We start from the raw sequence: 17336 nt of genomic DNA on the forward strand, positions 1-17336 counted from the left end.
GAATTCCAACGGGAGCTTTGATGTATAGAGTCCATAAGATTTGCCCTTTGACGGGGAGTGGCTAGTGGGACATCAAACCTTCAGATATCCATAACTTATACATTCGAATTTGAGGTCCAATTTTCCGACCCACTGATTATTGGAGAATAACTTCTTTGTATATCACTGCGATTGGAGAAATAAAGAGTCCCTCATCATACGTGTTGTGTCGCCTCATGATTACAGGGTGAGGGTATCGAACAACATTCGAAGCATCATCATTCAAAGGAGAATGAATTCGGATTGGAAGAGGAAATTGAAAAGAAAGCATATACTGATATTTCACAGTGGAATCAATTCATCTCTCCAACAATGAGCTGTCGGTTTCAATTTCAAGTATGGGTAATATTTACAATTTTCGGCAAACATGAGCTTTCGTTTTGATTACTTTCGTCCAAGCCAACTCGAACGGGTAATGAGAAAGGCGTTTTTTCGATCTTAGAGACATCGAAGAAGGCTTTTTATATTCAGGTCAAGTTCAAATCGTCTCGCGCTTTCGATTTCGTATGCTTGGTCTTGAAACTGCGGTAATGTGGCGAAGGATTTCGGTTGACCAGACGAACAAAATTTGATCAGTCTGGAAATACGGTTGGCCATGAAGGTTGGACAACAATTCTTGCAGTGATGGAAGGTCGAGCACTCCTGTAAAGATACACAGCACGAGGGGTTGGCGTTGAACAGAAACTTTCCATAATTTGGTTGGACGGTAGAATTCGAAATGCGGGAATCGATCGACTCGACAAAAGGCGACGGGGCCGGGTGGGGCGGTTGGGCGCGGGATAGAATTGAGGGATTTCACCCCCGCAGTATAGTACCATAAACAGGGCTCGTCGAAGCGTGGCCAACTAAATTTGAAATTGCTGCCTTCCAAGCTCGCCTCGCCTCTCGCGGCTCCTGCATCCAGCTCCGCGTATGTATTTATGGGGGATTTCTGGAGGTAAGGGCTGCCGTACGCAAGAGCAACCCCCGCTATACCCTGCCCCTAAGGCCAGGCAGGGACTCTAGTTTAGCTCAAAGCAGCGGAAGCCACCACGAGAAGTGCATCCGAAGAGGGGGATTCGAATTGACGGGAAATTGCTACGAGTGTCGCTATATATGGGGGGGGGTGAGGCTGGGGGGAGACATGTAGTAGTCCGTAATATACTTCGTATTTCCTCTGCAACGATCCAGAAGTCGATATCCACACGAGCCAATCCCCAACCCGCTTATACGAGTCTAGATTTATCCGTCGTTGCTCTCTAAGGATCCGCTTTCATCCCCTTAACGCGTTTTCTGTCAAAAATCCTTAGACAACGGTCGAGGTGTCTTGATTCCCCTGCTGCAGCAGTTATCGAGCGGGTCAAAATTGCATTTGGAAAATGCACCTCAGGATTCATCCATTCGTTTTTATTGTATCTTCTACATCGTTTTTGACAAAATTTACATTTTTTTTTTCAAGTTCCAAATACTCATTGCTTGTGGGTACGCGATTTCGACAGATTCTTGATCGCTGAATCGATTTCAATAAGTCCCGAGTGACGATACGCAACGGATTTAAAGTTGCGTTGTAAAAGGTTTTTGTTCATAGTTCAGAAGTGTCTGTCAGTTCTACATCTTCGTTCCCTGAGTTTCCTTTTCCTTTGAGTTGGTTTTGTTCCGAGACAATATTATTGCCATTAGTCCCAAGTTGCAACGAACAATTTTTCATAATATTCAACCAAAAAACGGTGAGATCTTCTTGCGTTTCCTCAGTTATTGAGCATTTTCTGACATCCTGAAGTTCCAATATTATTAATTGGCAAAGTTGGCTACAAATTGATTCCGAGACAATTTTGAACTTGATAATATTTTCACTAGTTACAAAAAAATTCTAAACAAGTAAAGATATAAATTAGAAAAAAAGAAAAAAAAAACGATTCGTTAAGTAGAATTACATGGTATTTCTAATAAAAAAAAAGTTATTGTTAATCAACATCAGAAGCGTGGGCAGCTTCTTAACGCGAGAAATCTGGACAAATCGATGACAGATGGTATACGGAGTCGGAGGTGAGGGAAGGTACCTCGGGATGTTATGGCCAAGGAGTTTATTTTATGGGCATTTAACCCGAAAAAAGACGCTCGTCTTATTTGACCCGGGATAAATGTTGGGACATACTATATGAAGTCCAGTTTACTAAATCTTTCGTAACAACGCTCCATAAAACCCGAATTCTCTTTCCCAGCTTTTTTCCCCTTCGTTTTCTTTCTCTCTCCCTCTCTCTCTCCCATCTCCCAGCTCCACCATAAAGACGCCAACCTAAAAATGTCGAACTGTTCCACCTTTCTGCCCCAGTTTTGCCATTCCTCAACATTTCATTCCAACTGCCCTCGCTTTTAAATTTTTGCATGTTTTTTTCTGTCGTTTGGTTCTTAGTCATTTCGCACATTTTCGGTCCCCCCCCCCCCCCCTTTTTTTATCTCAAACTTAGTTTTGATGTTTAAATGCTATCCATTTCTTAATTTTGGGCTAGGAAATTTTGCTGTCTCTCTCGACTTGCCTCAGTTCAATTCAATATCTATCAAAATCTTGTCTTCATCTTTTTTCTGTTTTTCTTTTTCTTTTTTTTTCCTCGATGAGAAATCCGTCACCTGCTTGCGATCACTACGAGGTTTTCTGTATTCGAACTCACGTGATTCTGGATCAATTTCAATTTACGGATTGGAGTGAGAGGAGTGCCTTGCCATTTTCGAGTAAAGCTTGAAGCTCAACGGATTTGAAGCGAATTCTTGAGAGAAATCACGTATATGTAAAGGGGTGGAATTTTTGTATCCGATCTTCTACTCTTCTCCACTTTTTATCGCGCATAAAAAAAAAAGTTTATATCATGCATATATGCATATATGGATGTATGTATACAGCTGGTTGGTATAACGATATTCCCGCGCGTTTCAAGTATAACTGAAACGCATTGTTTTCGTCACTCGTTTTTACTTTTTACAATTTTCACCTCGCGGATCACGCACCCTTCTCACAATCACCGGTTTTTATGTTATTTGTCAATTTCAACTGTTACCGCAGGGTAAAAGATCACGTAATGTTTACTTACTTTTATCCGCAGATTCTTGGAATCATTTTTTTGCTGCCGGCGAATTTCTTTTTCCATTTATCATCGTCACTATTTTCCTTTTGTGTGTGTTCCTTTTTTTTTCAATTCTGTGAGTTCTTTTCTCTCTGTAAACTTTTTTTGTAAATTGAAACGGGTGACGGAAAGAAAAAATGATGTCAATATCTCTCATCATAATATTAATTGAATACTAAGCAGTGAAAATAATTCCAAACAATTTCCGATCATCAAATCGATTTCCCAAGAATGACCTTGATAGTGAATAGTGGAATAATGTTTATACACGTTCTACAGAGGTAACTGAAATTTCGTTCCAATTTTTGACCTGCTATTTTTTATCCCCATTCACTTGATTCAGTTTATTTCATTCCATTTGTTATTTTTATTTCTCGGGCAAGCCACTTCCTTGGTCCCAGAGAACCCAAGTGAGCGATATTCCACAAGTCGACGATACGGTATCGCATAAATGTTTTCTGAAAAGAAAGAGTAACAGAGAGAGAGAGAGAGAGAGAGAAAATAATCCTCGTTGAAATATAAATTTGACAAATGGTTATAGATTCAAGTGTTATATGTACAGGGTCCGATTTATGGAAGCGATCACGATACGTTTGGATCGAGCAAAAGGATCGGATTTTTTCTTTTCCCTTTTTTGACTTCTTGTTTCTCTGTTTTTAGAGGAAAAAGAAAGTTATTGTAATCACGCCGAAAATGAAGAGTCGAGTTTTCACCAAATTTCCACATTTTCACGTTTAGAGAATCACCTCCAATAATTTTCAGACGAACGTCTGTGTGTGTAACTCGAGACGAGTTATCCGAATTCAATGATTTTGGTCTCGATTGTCACGATTTTCCTAAACTTAGAACCGGTTGGATTTTAGCTTTGATCGGGTACTTTTTGAATTAATTAAATAACAACATTCCAGAATAAGACACAAAAATGATGATATCTTGAGAATGGATCAATGGATTCGAATGAAAATTAGTATTTGGAAGTTTTTCGCGTCGCTGATAAGAAATCTAAAGTCGGATTTGCAATATTCAAATTTGGCGTATTCAATATGGTAAAAAAAGAAAAGAAAAACTAAAAACGTTTGGATTTTGAACAAATTTCGCACTCAAAAGTTCTTTGGTGGCTGGTCACGAATTTGAGGTTATATTTGCTAAATCCAAAATGGTTAATACAATATGGTGGAAAAGGATCCAAAAATATTCCGATTTTGGTAGAAATTGGTAAGCGGAAGTTCTTGGGATCACTGATAACGAATCCAATGTCAGACTTCCAAAATTTGTAATTCTTTCATGTAATACGGTACTTCAGGACTTTTAAATCGTTAATTACGAATCTGAATTTGTCGTTCGAAATTCGAAGTGTATAATATCAATATTGTTTTTTTTTTTCTGTGAACTTGAAACCTGCAGTGTGGAAATGGAAAGCTTCTTGGGTTGGTTCACGGCCAGCCTAAATTCGATTGTTTTTTTTTTTTGATTATTTTTTTCTCTAGAGTGGTTAAAAATTTCCAACTGATCGACAGGAGACTCGGCTGGTACAATCAACACAAAAATTTCTCGGAGCGATTGCATTCGTCTGGATTTGAGGGGACGAGGACGAGGCGAGGTGGAAAAAAGGGTAAAGGAGATAATAAACGGAGAGGTTCGCACCGTTCGCATCTCATAACCAAGGATTAAGGTGTTATTGCAAACCTCGGGGTGGAATAGCTGGCGCTTTAGCCACTCACTCTCCGAACACCCATGCAGCAGTTCCTCTCTCGCTCCCGTGACGCGAAATTAAAATACACCCACAGAGCCGAAAAGTTTGCGGTCCAGATGAGCGACCGAGCGATCGTTTCGATATTGAAAATATGCCCTGCGTACCCGCAAAATGGAGCCGAATGGCGGCCGCGTTGCGGGTCGTTAACGCCGCCATGTTCATTCGGCAGAATATCCCGAAAGAGGAGAGAATTGAAAATCGAGGTAGGAACGAGAAATCGGTTCGCGGTTTGAAAATTCAAAAAAATGTGTCGGAGATTTTCAAATTTGGGAAAGCGTCCATTTTTTTTTCTTTTACACGAAGAAAAGTTTCATTTGTTACGGTAACTAGAAAAATTCAGTGAAACATGAATCGCTAAAAAAACCGTTCGAATATTGTTGGGATTACGAAAAACGAGGTACGCGTTACCATTTTGCGATATTGTCGATCCTTTTTTGGTAATTGCGACGCAAAATCAGTTTGTGAGGTTTACTCTACCTTTTCAGTTAAACAAGGCTTTAACGTCAATTTATTATTGCACAAGCGTTAAATTTTCGCAACAGTTGCAAGAAAATATAGCAACAGCGATCGTAATGAGAAAGAATAGTAACGGATACTAGACTTTCGGGTAACAGCTAGAAAACTAATTTTCATTTTCTACCTAGAACTATATTTTTCGATTGTGGTAAAAAATGAAAATAGTTAAGGACTGAGCGGTAACCGGAACTAAAAAAATATTTCGCATTACGCTTCTGCGATTTTTTCTATCAAAAATTTTTCATTTTTTCCATTTTTTCTTTTGATCTCTTCTCCTCGTTCTCATTTTTCTTCTCACAAGGTTTCTTACCCGCTCGAAATTTTAGCCCCCGGCCTTCGCTCATCTTTTCTCATGTTTGCAGACGAGACGATCAGAGTGGAGGGGTTGAATTCAACCCCTGCGCTGAACGTCGGTCACGTTTCATTCAATCCAGTCGCCAAAGTCGTTTCCCAACTTTGACTCGGGCTACTTTTTCTACTCGTTTTGTATCGGTGTTGAGGCGCCATCAATACAGTTAGGTACGCGTTTATACTTTCTAAGCAGGGGGGGGGGGGAGGAAAGTAGAATAGAAACAGGGCGAGGAAGTGATGGAGACGTAAAAAAAAAAAAAAGATGAAGAAAAAGCCGGAAAATAAAATAAAAATACAAGCCTCAGAATATGTGACCGGACTCTAAATTCGCGTTATCTCCCAGTAATTCACCACCCTTCGCTATTCAACTCGACAAGTTATGTCATTCGCTATTTATTCCCCCGCCTCGAACCAACCGCTCTGCAACTTTATTCCCCAGGGAATCAGATTCTTCCGCAATTAACGGCAGTCACATACCGTCAGAAATTCAGAATCTCTGCAATTCTTTTCTCATCTTCGTAAATTTTTTTGTCACCCAGTTTCTTTCCCCGACGATCGGATTCCAATTTTGTTTTTTTTTTCCAATATTTTTCCTTTGCATCTTAAGAACCGAAAAATTTTGGCACCGCTGGTTCTTTTTTTTCTTTCGTTCAAAAGTTTTCCCTGAGATCTAAATATTGAGATATCTTCTTGACTTTTTTTTTTTTTCTCGTTTGAAGAACTCTTCTATTACAAGGGAGTTTTCTTTTCAATTTTCTACCAACCGATGCCAGTCTTCTAACGTTATCCTCCAGTTCTAGATTCATTTTTTATCAAAAAACTTATAATTACCTCTTCGCCGGGAAAAGAATTTTCCGCAAAAGAAGATTTAATTTTCAAAACTATGCGCGAAAATTAATGTAGCTAGTAACGCAATTAAAAAATACAAAAAAATATCAAATAAAAAAAGAAAAATCCTCAAAACTTATACCCTTACCATTAGTACCAAAACTTTCGGATCAGCTCGGATCCAAATGATACGTGATTTCCGAACTCGATAAATTTTTTTCTTGTCCCCCCTTCTCAAGTCATACTATCTCGGAGTGAAAAAATCATGTTGCAGGTACGCGCTGAAGGAAGTACAAGGATTGAAAATGTAATAACGAATAAAAGCTTGGTCCGATTTGTATTTCGTCGGGTTTCCGAGAGAGCAGGTTCGTTTCACCCGCGTGTACCTTTCTATGTACCTACCTTATACCTTTGCCCAACCCTCGCAATATAACCAGAATCAAATACTCGGGTAGGTGCCCACGAAACGTGAACACGTGTGCGTATGGGTATAATAATATCGCGTTACTGCACCGGTAGATGAAATAATAATGAGAAAGGGGAGCAGCCTGTGTTTTTATTCAGACTTCTTTTGCGTCTCGTGTTATGCGTAAAAAAAAAACAAAAAAAAAAAAAAGATCAGCTTCATTAAACACAGAAGTAAAAAGGATCAACGCTGTTGGGATGAAAAATCAAACAGAAATTCTGTCTGAAAAATTAGATCTGTACAACGTGCGAAGATTTTTTAACTCTATGAATTATTGTTAATTTTTATCGTCATTATCTTGTGTAATTCATTTCTCCACATGTACATCTTTTTATCGGGGGATTTCGCTCGGCAATATTTTTTTTTTTTTTGACTTTGAATTAGTCAACGAGCGAATTGGAATTTCGTCGCAGTGGTGCGCAAAATAAATGACATCGAATCCTAGTGCGTTGAGTTGAAAAACGTTGTTAATTTTTTTTTTTTTGGGCTGCAAAGAAAATTGTCCAAGTACGAAAGCCTCGGAGGCGCGTATATATCGGTACCCAAAGGTTGCATTGTTCGCGGTGTGAATGACTCTGTCACGTTTGGATAGAAGGGAGCGTGCCTAAGTAGCATGAAAGGTAAAAAAATCCGGTTCGCTTTGGTGCAGGAGGATGTGAATTAGAGGCCGAATAAGAATAAGAATAAGAATAAGATGAGGAGGGTGAGGAGGAGGAGGAGGAGGAGGAGGAGGAGGAAGGAGGAAGGAGGGACGGGGATCGAGAGTAGGTACAAAACGTGTGTTCGGGGTAGGCGTGATATGTGCGGTAAGGGGGGGGGGGTTATGTCGATACATCACATCGACCGACAGTAAAATTGGCTCTCTCTGCCTTAAGGCGTGACTAATACGCGGATAGCCGTTCGTATGAAATTAAGTGCCTCATGCGAGATTCGATGCCTCCTCGGACACGGTCCGGAATAAGAGAAGGAGGAGGAGGAGGAGGAGGAGGAGGAGGATGGGGTGAGGATCGGGGATCGGCAAGAAAAAGCGAGCGAACCGCGTGTCGCCGTTTATTCGAGAACGTCAACCCGTCCATTCTTCCATCCCTCAGAAATGATATTTCGCCAAATATTGGATAATGAGTATAACGTATGCGGGTATTTTCTTCTTTTTTTACTTTTTTGCAAATTTATTGGCGCACCGAGAAAAATTTTACTTCGTGTTACCGTTGCCAGACAATTTTATTATGTAATATTTGAAATGGGTAGGTTATATAGTTGTATGTAGGTGTAATAATAAACGGTTGATACTTCCGGTCACACATTCTTCCACTCAATATTTTCGTCTGAATTTTGTTAATCGGGGGTTTTTTGGAGACGCTGATCACGATCTGAAATCGGAATCTGATGATTTCTAAATACAAAATGGCGGCTCCAAGATGGCGGAACCAATATGGCGGATGTAATATCGAAAAATCTATCATAATTCGATGATTCTGACCGAAACTTGTTACTTCCGTATTTAAATAAACTGTGACAAGGCTTCGATATGAAGATTTTCAAGGTGAAAGGGTTGAATAATGCTGGAATTACAAAAAAATCTGTTACACTGATCACAACTATATTAAGCACCGGATTTTATTTGCATAAAACAATCTTGCTTACAGTTAAGAATATTTGAATGAGATTGATAATATCTGACCTAACCTAACCTAACCTAAACCAACCTCGATCTGCAAGATTTGGCTTACAAATATCGTTGTATCTTCAAAAGTTTGACCTGGTTGTAACGAAATATAACCCAAATCCTAGCCTAACGTTTTAGCTATCCGTAGAAAAAAAAATACTCAAAATCCGTTCAGTAGTTCTAGAGTTATAAGCAAACATCTGCTAAAAAGATTTTGAGATTCATACATGTGGAGATAATTAATTATAGTTGACGCGAATGCAAAAAAATGACCTTTTTATAATTAGTTCAGCATAGAATCGATATCTTTGTTTAGTTTACTGGTTTTTTTTAAAAAAAAGCCTCAACATCTTTATTTCTGGTTGCTATTTGCAGTTTCTAGATTTTCTTGGCGGGCACTTTTTACTCTCATTAATTCCAAGGTGTCCGACCTTTGCATGCCTGCCAATTCAGGATTGCGACGAAGGTCAGAAGGTGAATCGCATATCTCGCTTTTATATGATAAATCTGTGAAATTGATTCGCCAGATACTCGAATTCGGGATCGTTCCCTGAAACTTATCTACCATGCATCGTGAAATCGAATTTCTCGGTTTAATGAACGCCCAGCTGAATCCTAAGTCGGAAATACCGAAAGTAGTTTCTTTTTCACACTGTCATTTTCTGACTAAATTACACGCCCAATTTTCTTCCGCATTGTGCGACGTCTTGCTTTCGATTAAAATCTAATTATTTGGTAGGTTAGATAAATGAACGAACTGTATAAATACGTTTTTACGGAGAATTGGAAAAAATCGTCAAGTTGCGTAGAATATAAAACGAACAACAGGGAAAAATTGTAAGTTAGTTTCAACGATTAATTTTTATTTTCTACTTGAAATCTTGAAGGTTTTATATAACTAAAAATCGAAAATCGTGGTCAAATGTTGTAAAATGACTGTCGAGTTGCAAGTTGGAGAAATTACGGACGAAGGAGAGGTGGAAATAAATAATGAAGAGCCGAAGGACGTAACGGGACGGAAGACAGGTGATGAAATGATAAGAGAAAAGTTCTTACAGTGCACCTGTCAATAATCCTCCATGGTGAGGGTTGCGTGGCGGTATAATATGCAACGTAACTAAACTCGTAAGAGTTTGTCTTAAGTGTGCAGAGCTGCGTTGGTTTATCGTGCAATTTTCCTTGACAAACGCCCAGTGTGGAAAATTGAGAAAGTTATGATCACGGAGGCGACGAAGGAAAGTACCTAACTCATACTTCCGCACTTGTCGAGCGTACAAGGCGCTACTTTTTATTGGAGCATGTTTGATGGCGTAAAATACGAAATTATAGGAGGTAATTTCTACGGTGTTCACTTCACCCTCCGGCTTATGCGACAAAGTTATCGCGCTCCAAACTATCCTTCACTTCGTCTAGCTGCGCGTTATCAAACCTTTCGCCACGATTGTCCATTCTAATGGATATAAATTTCGAAAATTCTGGCCAAAAGTTTCAATGGTCAGTTTTTATTAGTTTTTTTTTCTTTTTTTTCCTTGCAAGGGACAAGGTTTTTTTTTTTTTTTCTCAACAGTTCGAATGCCCAACTGAAAACGAATATAATATCTCCAAAACTGTACCTTCGTTGAAGTATGTTTTTTGAAAAAAACGTGAGTATCATTTTTGTTCTAATTTATAATTTTATAGCCTGTTGAAGAATTAATATATTATTTTTTTTTCGTCGAGAAACAAAATATTTATGTTGCTGGAATTGTCTTAGACTTACAAAAAAAAAAAAAAGTATATATATACATGTATAAAAATAAATTGTTTTTACGAATCACTATTTTGTATAGCTATACCAGTTAGTATTGTCATACATTTTTTGGTTTCTGCTATAAAACTGATTTTCATTTTTTATTCAGAACTTTATTTTTTGGTTGCGGTAAAAAAAAAAAAAAAAAATGACGACGGTTTGAAGTCTGTACATTTACAGTAACTACAATTAGAAATTTTTGTCGCTCCAAGATGGAAATCTGCTGGATTGATTATCTCGGACAAAAATTGTATCCAACATTTGACCGTTTTTGAAAAATTTTTATAATGTTTCGATAATGTCACAGGATTTTATCGAATTCAAAAGATTTCAGGTGATTTCAGAACACCGTATAATTTTTGAACACTACGATCGAATTTTTACATCCAAATTTTTTGAAAATAATATCCTTGAACCCGTAGAAGAGTTTCGAAGCATTTTTAAGACTTTGTGTGTTTTTGTAAAAATTTCAATGAATTTGACGTGATTTCGTGTGATTTTGAACAATTTCTGAAGCGGTCATAGACTTGTACCTGGATTTGAGACGAAAGTTTTACGGTCATTTGATGCGAAGCCATGAAAATCATGATTTTCTGTTTTATGGTACGGTAGAACTTCGATTATCCGAACGTTGGCCTCAAAAAATACGTTTTTGGTGCAAAATCTATATTAATGCTCGCTAAAAAATGTGGAGCAGCGGTTTATCAATTGACAATAGACGACTATATAAAACCAAAATAATACAATAAGCAGCAGTTATCGAGAGGGTCAAAATTGCAATAGGAAAGTGCACCTCAGAATTAATCGTGATCAAAATACTCCTCATCTATTCGTTTTTATTCTATCTTCTACATCATTTTTGACAAATTTGACATTTTTTTTCAAGTTTCGAATACTCATAGCTTGTGGGTACGCGTTTCCTACAGATTCTTGGTCACTGAGTCGATTCCAATAAGTCCCGAGTAACGATACTCAAAGGTTTAAAAGTTGTCGAAAATCCTTGAACAACGGTCGAGGTTCTTCATTTGATAATAGACGACTATGGAAAACCAAAGTAATAAAATAAGCATTCGGCGTTTGAAAGATGTTTAATATGTATGATTTAGATGTTTAATACAGACTGTTTGTCGATTTAAACTTGTGTTGTACGTATTATTATATCTTGAGATAAAAATTGGTTATCCGAACTGTAAGGTTCCCTCCCAATTAATTCGGGTAATCAAGGTTCTACTGTATTTCATACCGTGTGAAAATTTGCGTTCATTCAACCCAAGCTCTCACAGCTTCTAAATTTCGCCTTCCGGTGTGCAAAGTCGAGATAAAAAGAAGAGAGGATCCGCCATTGGACGGGTTATCATGATGAGCTTATTGTCAGTCTTGGCCATTCGGACATCTACATTGGCAAGCGATAAATAACGCGGCGGCGGAGACAAATGTGATTTATATATTATCATATTTGACGGTGGAAATTCTGTAATAAACGTAAATATATACGCGACGCGGGCAAAATGGGCTAATTTTCGTTTCCAACTCGACGCTTCGGTTCATACGCAGGGAATTTTTGATTTATATCACTCATTCCAGCCGCCTCAGGCTTCCCGCTCGTCCTTTTAATCCGTCCCACGTATCGCTGCAGCCTGCCGCCTCCCTGACAACCGGAAACATTCGGTTTTGGTACTGGGAAATTTCGTGATGATAGGGCAGGGTTGAAATTTCCAATTTGAAAAGTTCCGCAAGCGCCTGATCCCAAATTATTTGGTGGCGAAACTTGAACTAAAGAAATCTAACTTTGGAAAAACAGTAAAGTTTCGAATGGTCGGAAAGTCGACGGCTCGAAGTTCCGAAGTGCAGGATTCTAAAAATTGAAGTCACGGTAGAGCAATGTTTCGAAAAGTAAAGTTCCGATAAAGAAAAATTCCGAATAATCAAGTTTCGATAACCACAAAACATTTTTAATTCCTGAATGTCTGTAATTATTCTCGGTACCGTAAAGCTTCGATGATAATTTTGTGGAATTATAGTCGAGCTGTAGGAAACTTGCATGGAAAAAAAAAAATTGACAATTTAAGCTCGGTTGACCGAAAAAATTGTGATTATGCTCGAATTTTTGAAAGTCTTGACACTTTCAGTCACACATTTTTCAACTCAATATTCTGACCTGAATTTTATTACTCGAGGGTTTTTGGGGCTGCTGATTACGAATCTGAAGTTGGAATTTGATGATTTCCAAATCCAAGATGGTGGATCCAATATGGCGGATATACCATAATATAAAATCAACTATTGAAATTCTATTATTTTGGCCGAATCTTGTTATTAGAGGGCTTTTTGGGCTGCTGATTACGAATCTGAAGTCGGAATTTGATAATTTCCAAATCCAAGATGGTGGATCCAATATGGCGGATGTAATATCGAAAAAACTATCAAAATTTGATGATTTTGGCCGAAACTTGTTACTCGAGGGTTTTTTGGGGTCGCTGATTACGAATCTGAAATCAGAATTTGATAATTTCCAAATCCAAGATGGTGGATCCAATATGGCGGATATACCATAATATAGAATCAACTATTGAAATTCTATTATGTTGGCCGAATCTTGTTTTTCGGGGGTTTTTGGGATCGCTGATCACGAATCTGAAATCACAATTCATATATTCTTCCGAAAGAGTGGACTAGTGTTATTCTCGACTCGATGATCTTCGAGGAGGTACGCTGAGAATCCCATCGTGACTAAAATGATTAAAGGTTAAATTTTCTCTCCAACACCTAATACACATTCATTTCACGGATGCGTTGGCTGATTTTGTTTCTGTTAAGAAAAATCAAGTCGGTTCGAAAACACATAATTAGAACAAAGTTGGGTACTCCGTATCTTTCACATTTCTCAAAACTTGACTAACACCGTTTCTCCCCCGAGTTACAAGAATCCTGGATGTGCTCGCATCGTTTGAAGGCAAAAGGGAGAGACGGCGGCGGGAAATTCCAACGTTCAAGTGGGTCGACCAAACTCGAAACTCTAAACTAGCAAACACACGCGTGAGACGCGCAGGTAGGTATCATGGGTTCGAGTGTGTGCGCCACGGCTTTCGGAGTTGTTCGAAATACTTGAAATTTTCAATACCTACCATTGCCGGCTGAGTAGCGAGGCAAGCCCGCCTCCGTTTGCTCCCTTAAACGTGATTAGATTCCCCCCGGGAGAACCGCGAACTGGAAGAGAACTCGAAAGCGCCAAAAATTCGAGGCCCGATCGATTTCCACTGCATCGTTCGAGAATGCAATCGAGGCTTACGAGCCGGGGCAATTGTTCCGAAAATGCTACCAATCTTTTTTTTTTATCATATATCACCGCAGGTAATCTCTTTTACCAGGAACTTACGGAGGGCAATGACAAAGCGCATCTCATCTTCCAGTCGCGTTGCACATTATATAGGGTATTCCAGGTATTGTCAATCAGACACTACGACCAAACAACCGAGAAATAATAATCCGAAACGAAAATAAAATGCACGAAGATAACCCATGACAAAAATAACACGTGCGAAACTCAATTTTATTCAATTTCTTGTGAATTTTGTTAGGGATTTTTCTCCTTTTTTTTTGGCTTATACTTTTCTAGGGTTATTTTTATCTTCGGTTATATTGGCTTAGGATTATTTTTGTCTTGAGTTTATTTTGTTTGGGGTATATTTGCCTAGAGTTTTTTTTTTTATTTTTCGCCTTGGATTATATTTGTTTTAGGTCATTTTTGTCTTGGATTATTTTTATACGAGTCTCATTCATCTGGTTTTTTTTTTTCTTTGTCCAGGATTATATTAGCTTAGGATTATTTTTGTCTTGGGTTCATTCTGTTTGGGTTGTATTTATCGGTTTTTTATTTTCTGGCCCTGGATTATCTTTGTATGGGTGACACTTGTCCGAGATTATTTTTGTTTTGGATTATTTTTGTTTGACTTCTAGTGTCTAGGGTTTTTTTTTTTTTTATCTAGAATTTTTTTTTTTTCATTGGAGTTATATCAACCTGGGGTTATTTGTGTCTTGGGTTAATTTTATTTGGGTTATATTTATCTGGGGGTTTTTTTTTCACTTGAGTTATTTTTGTTTAGATTATATTTGTTCACGGTTATTGTTTTTTTTTTTGTTTTTTAGGTTATATTTGTTTGCGCTACATGCGTCTAGGATTATTTTTCACTTAGGTTTTATTTTTGTTTGGTTTTTTTTTTTTTCTCTCTTCTTTCGACTATTTACATTTAGGTTATATTCATCTAGGATTATTATTGTTTGGGTTTTGTTACGACAGGTTATTTTTACCGAGGTTATTGCGATTAGTCATCGACGTAACTGATCAAAACCCTCTTAAAACTGTATCAAATATCACGAAATGGTTTCGTTCGTTTATGAGAGAACGTACGATTTTTTCGCAAAGATTTGCGGTTCGAGACTTTCGAACTTTGGAACAGCTGTTGAAACGTTGATATGGCGAAAATTGACAATGTCCAAGCGTCAGTTAATGACGTAGCTTAAAAACTGCGGACCGCGGGGGAGAAAAGTGAAGTAGGTACAAGAAAAGTTTCAGTTCTGTTAAATTTCGAACTCTTACAACACGTGCAAAAAAATATTAGAGGCCCAAAAAAAAAAAAAATTACATACGATACTGAAAGATACTTGATTTCTTAGATTTTACAAAAACCATACGTTTTTCTCCACACCAAATGCTGTAAATAAATACGAGCAAATTGCTTCGGTGTTAAACCCAACTCGAAACTTCAAAATCGTGTACATTTTATCGGCTGCCAATGCCCGAAAGTCTCGATATAAAAATGAACAAAAGAATCACGCACACTTTTATCGTCAAACAAAAGCATTTCACGAAGTTCGAACCGGTCTCGGTCAGCGCGATTACACGTGGAATGCCCCATAGAAATGTGCATCGACAAATGGATCTAATCAAATCCCAATTTAGATTCTTATACGATAAGTAAAATACCACTGTTACAGATAGGCTGCGAAGAGAAAGAGGCGGTGGCTCGGTTGCTTCGTCGATTCTGCCCACTCCGAATCACAATCAGACAGTTTCTCCCAACGAATAAGCCAGCCACGTGACATGATAAAATCCAATTAACCACCCGGCTACGTGCGCTTCGTAGGACGTTGGAAAAAAATTATACCACAAAATTCGTGTCTGATTTTAATCCGTTTCTACACGGAGCATGACCGCTTTTGTTATTAAATTATTTCGATAATTGTGCCGGTATTTGATTCTTATTTTCAACCTCATTTTACGCATCGAGCGGGATATTTTTTTCCACGCGTGACTTCCCCCGTGTTATATTTTTGTTTTTTTTTTATTCCTTAGCGGATTATTTTAAGTTTAAATATAACAAAACACTGACAGGATAATTTCCATTACGGAGGGTTTTGCAATACGTGATTGTGAGGTGAGAAAAATTTCGACGAGAATTGAAAAATTCTTCCGGGGTTGAAATCCACCCCTGTTATTTTTACTTCGATTGTCATTTTGCTATCCGATTTTATTATCCCTCTTATTCCTTACCTTTTTCCTTGGTAAAAGGAAAAGAGAGAAAGAAAAATAACAAAAAGAAGAGAAAAAAAAAGAAAGAAAGGAGAAAGAAAGAAAACCTCTTCTGGCAAATCTTCCGCAGTTATATATATATTAGTTATTAAATTTTTGATTGGTTTTTCATTACGGTTCATTTCATTCCTAAATACGTCCCGCTTCAAGAAATCTATTGTACGTGAGACCTGATCCATTGTTCAGTTTCAATATGAAGATTCTTTTGTACGTATATGTATAGATATAGGGAATTTATAAGCCCCGTATTTCCATCAGAATTAAAATACAATTGAAATAAAATCGAAGACCGAATTCGTGCCCGGTTGAAGCGAGATAAGAAGGATCGCTCCTTCGTATTCTCGAGATTCAGATGATTCAAGGCCGTGAAAAAGTAGGTCGGAAAATTTTTCGATACTCTGTGAACAAAAAAAAAAAAAAAAAAAAAAAAAAAAAATACGGAGAAATTCGCAAATATACGCAATAGAATTTTTCAAGAATAAAAGCGAAACTACCGATCGGTTCGAGTAATTTTTTCGTGCAGTGAAGTAGAGAAAGTGACAATAAAAAAAAAAAAAAAAAAACGACACATTTGTCATACATATATCATATTTTTCTTTCGATCAAACCAATTTTTCACGCGAAATTTATTTCCAACTGTGAATCGAAGGTCTCGTTGCGTATGGCTCGAAAGTAAAAGATCCCACCTGCTGACAGTATATTATATCGTAATAAAGAATATATTCTCCCCACTGGGTGGGTGAAAATTTATTGCAAATTGCACGTATAATCCCGAGCGAATTTCAATCCGTCTGTTAGTTTCACGGTTGAAATTTCCGCCTCGTTGCAAATTATTCCGCCTATCTTCTCCGGCTTGCGTTCTTTTCAACGCCTCGATTTAACTCGCATTTTAACACCGTAACGAAACTTCGGATTAACCTGCGAGCGTAAAAATTTCAAATTCTAATTAACCGCGGCGATTTCGGGACGGAATCATCGCGAACATCGTTCGACTAGGTGCCGAGGGTATAAATACAGCGATTGTCGAGAGATGGTTAAACCGCGATTCACGTCTGTGCTAAGACGGAACTTCGAGAGGTATTTGCATAAACAAAAATTGGACGGTTATTTTGAAAATTTTGCATGCGTGTCACACCGTCGCCCTGTTTCGCCGTTACGTAGATGCGTGTATACATTATACATATTATATATATATATATGTAACTAAAATATATGCCCCGTGGCATCCTCGAAACTGGGA

This window comes from Neodiprion virginianus, chromosome 5, assembly GCF_021901495.1.
Source record: "Neodiprion virginianus isolate iyNeoVirg1 chromosome 5, iyNeoVirg1.1, whole genome shotgun sequence".
In the NCBI taxonomy this organism is placed as follows: Eukaryota; Metazoa; Arthropoda; class Insecta; order Hymenoptera; family Diprionidae; genus Neodiprion; species Neodiprion virginianus.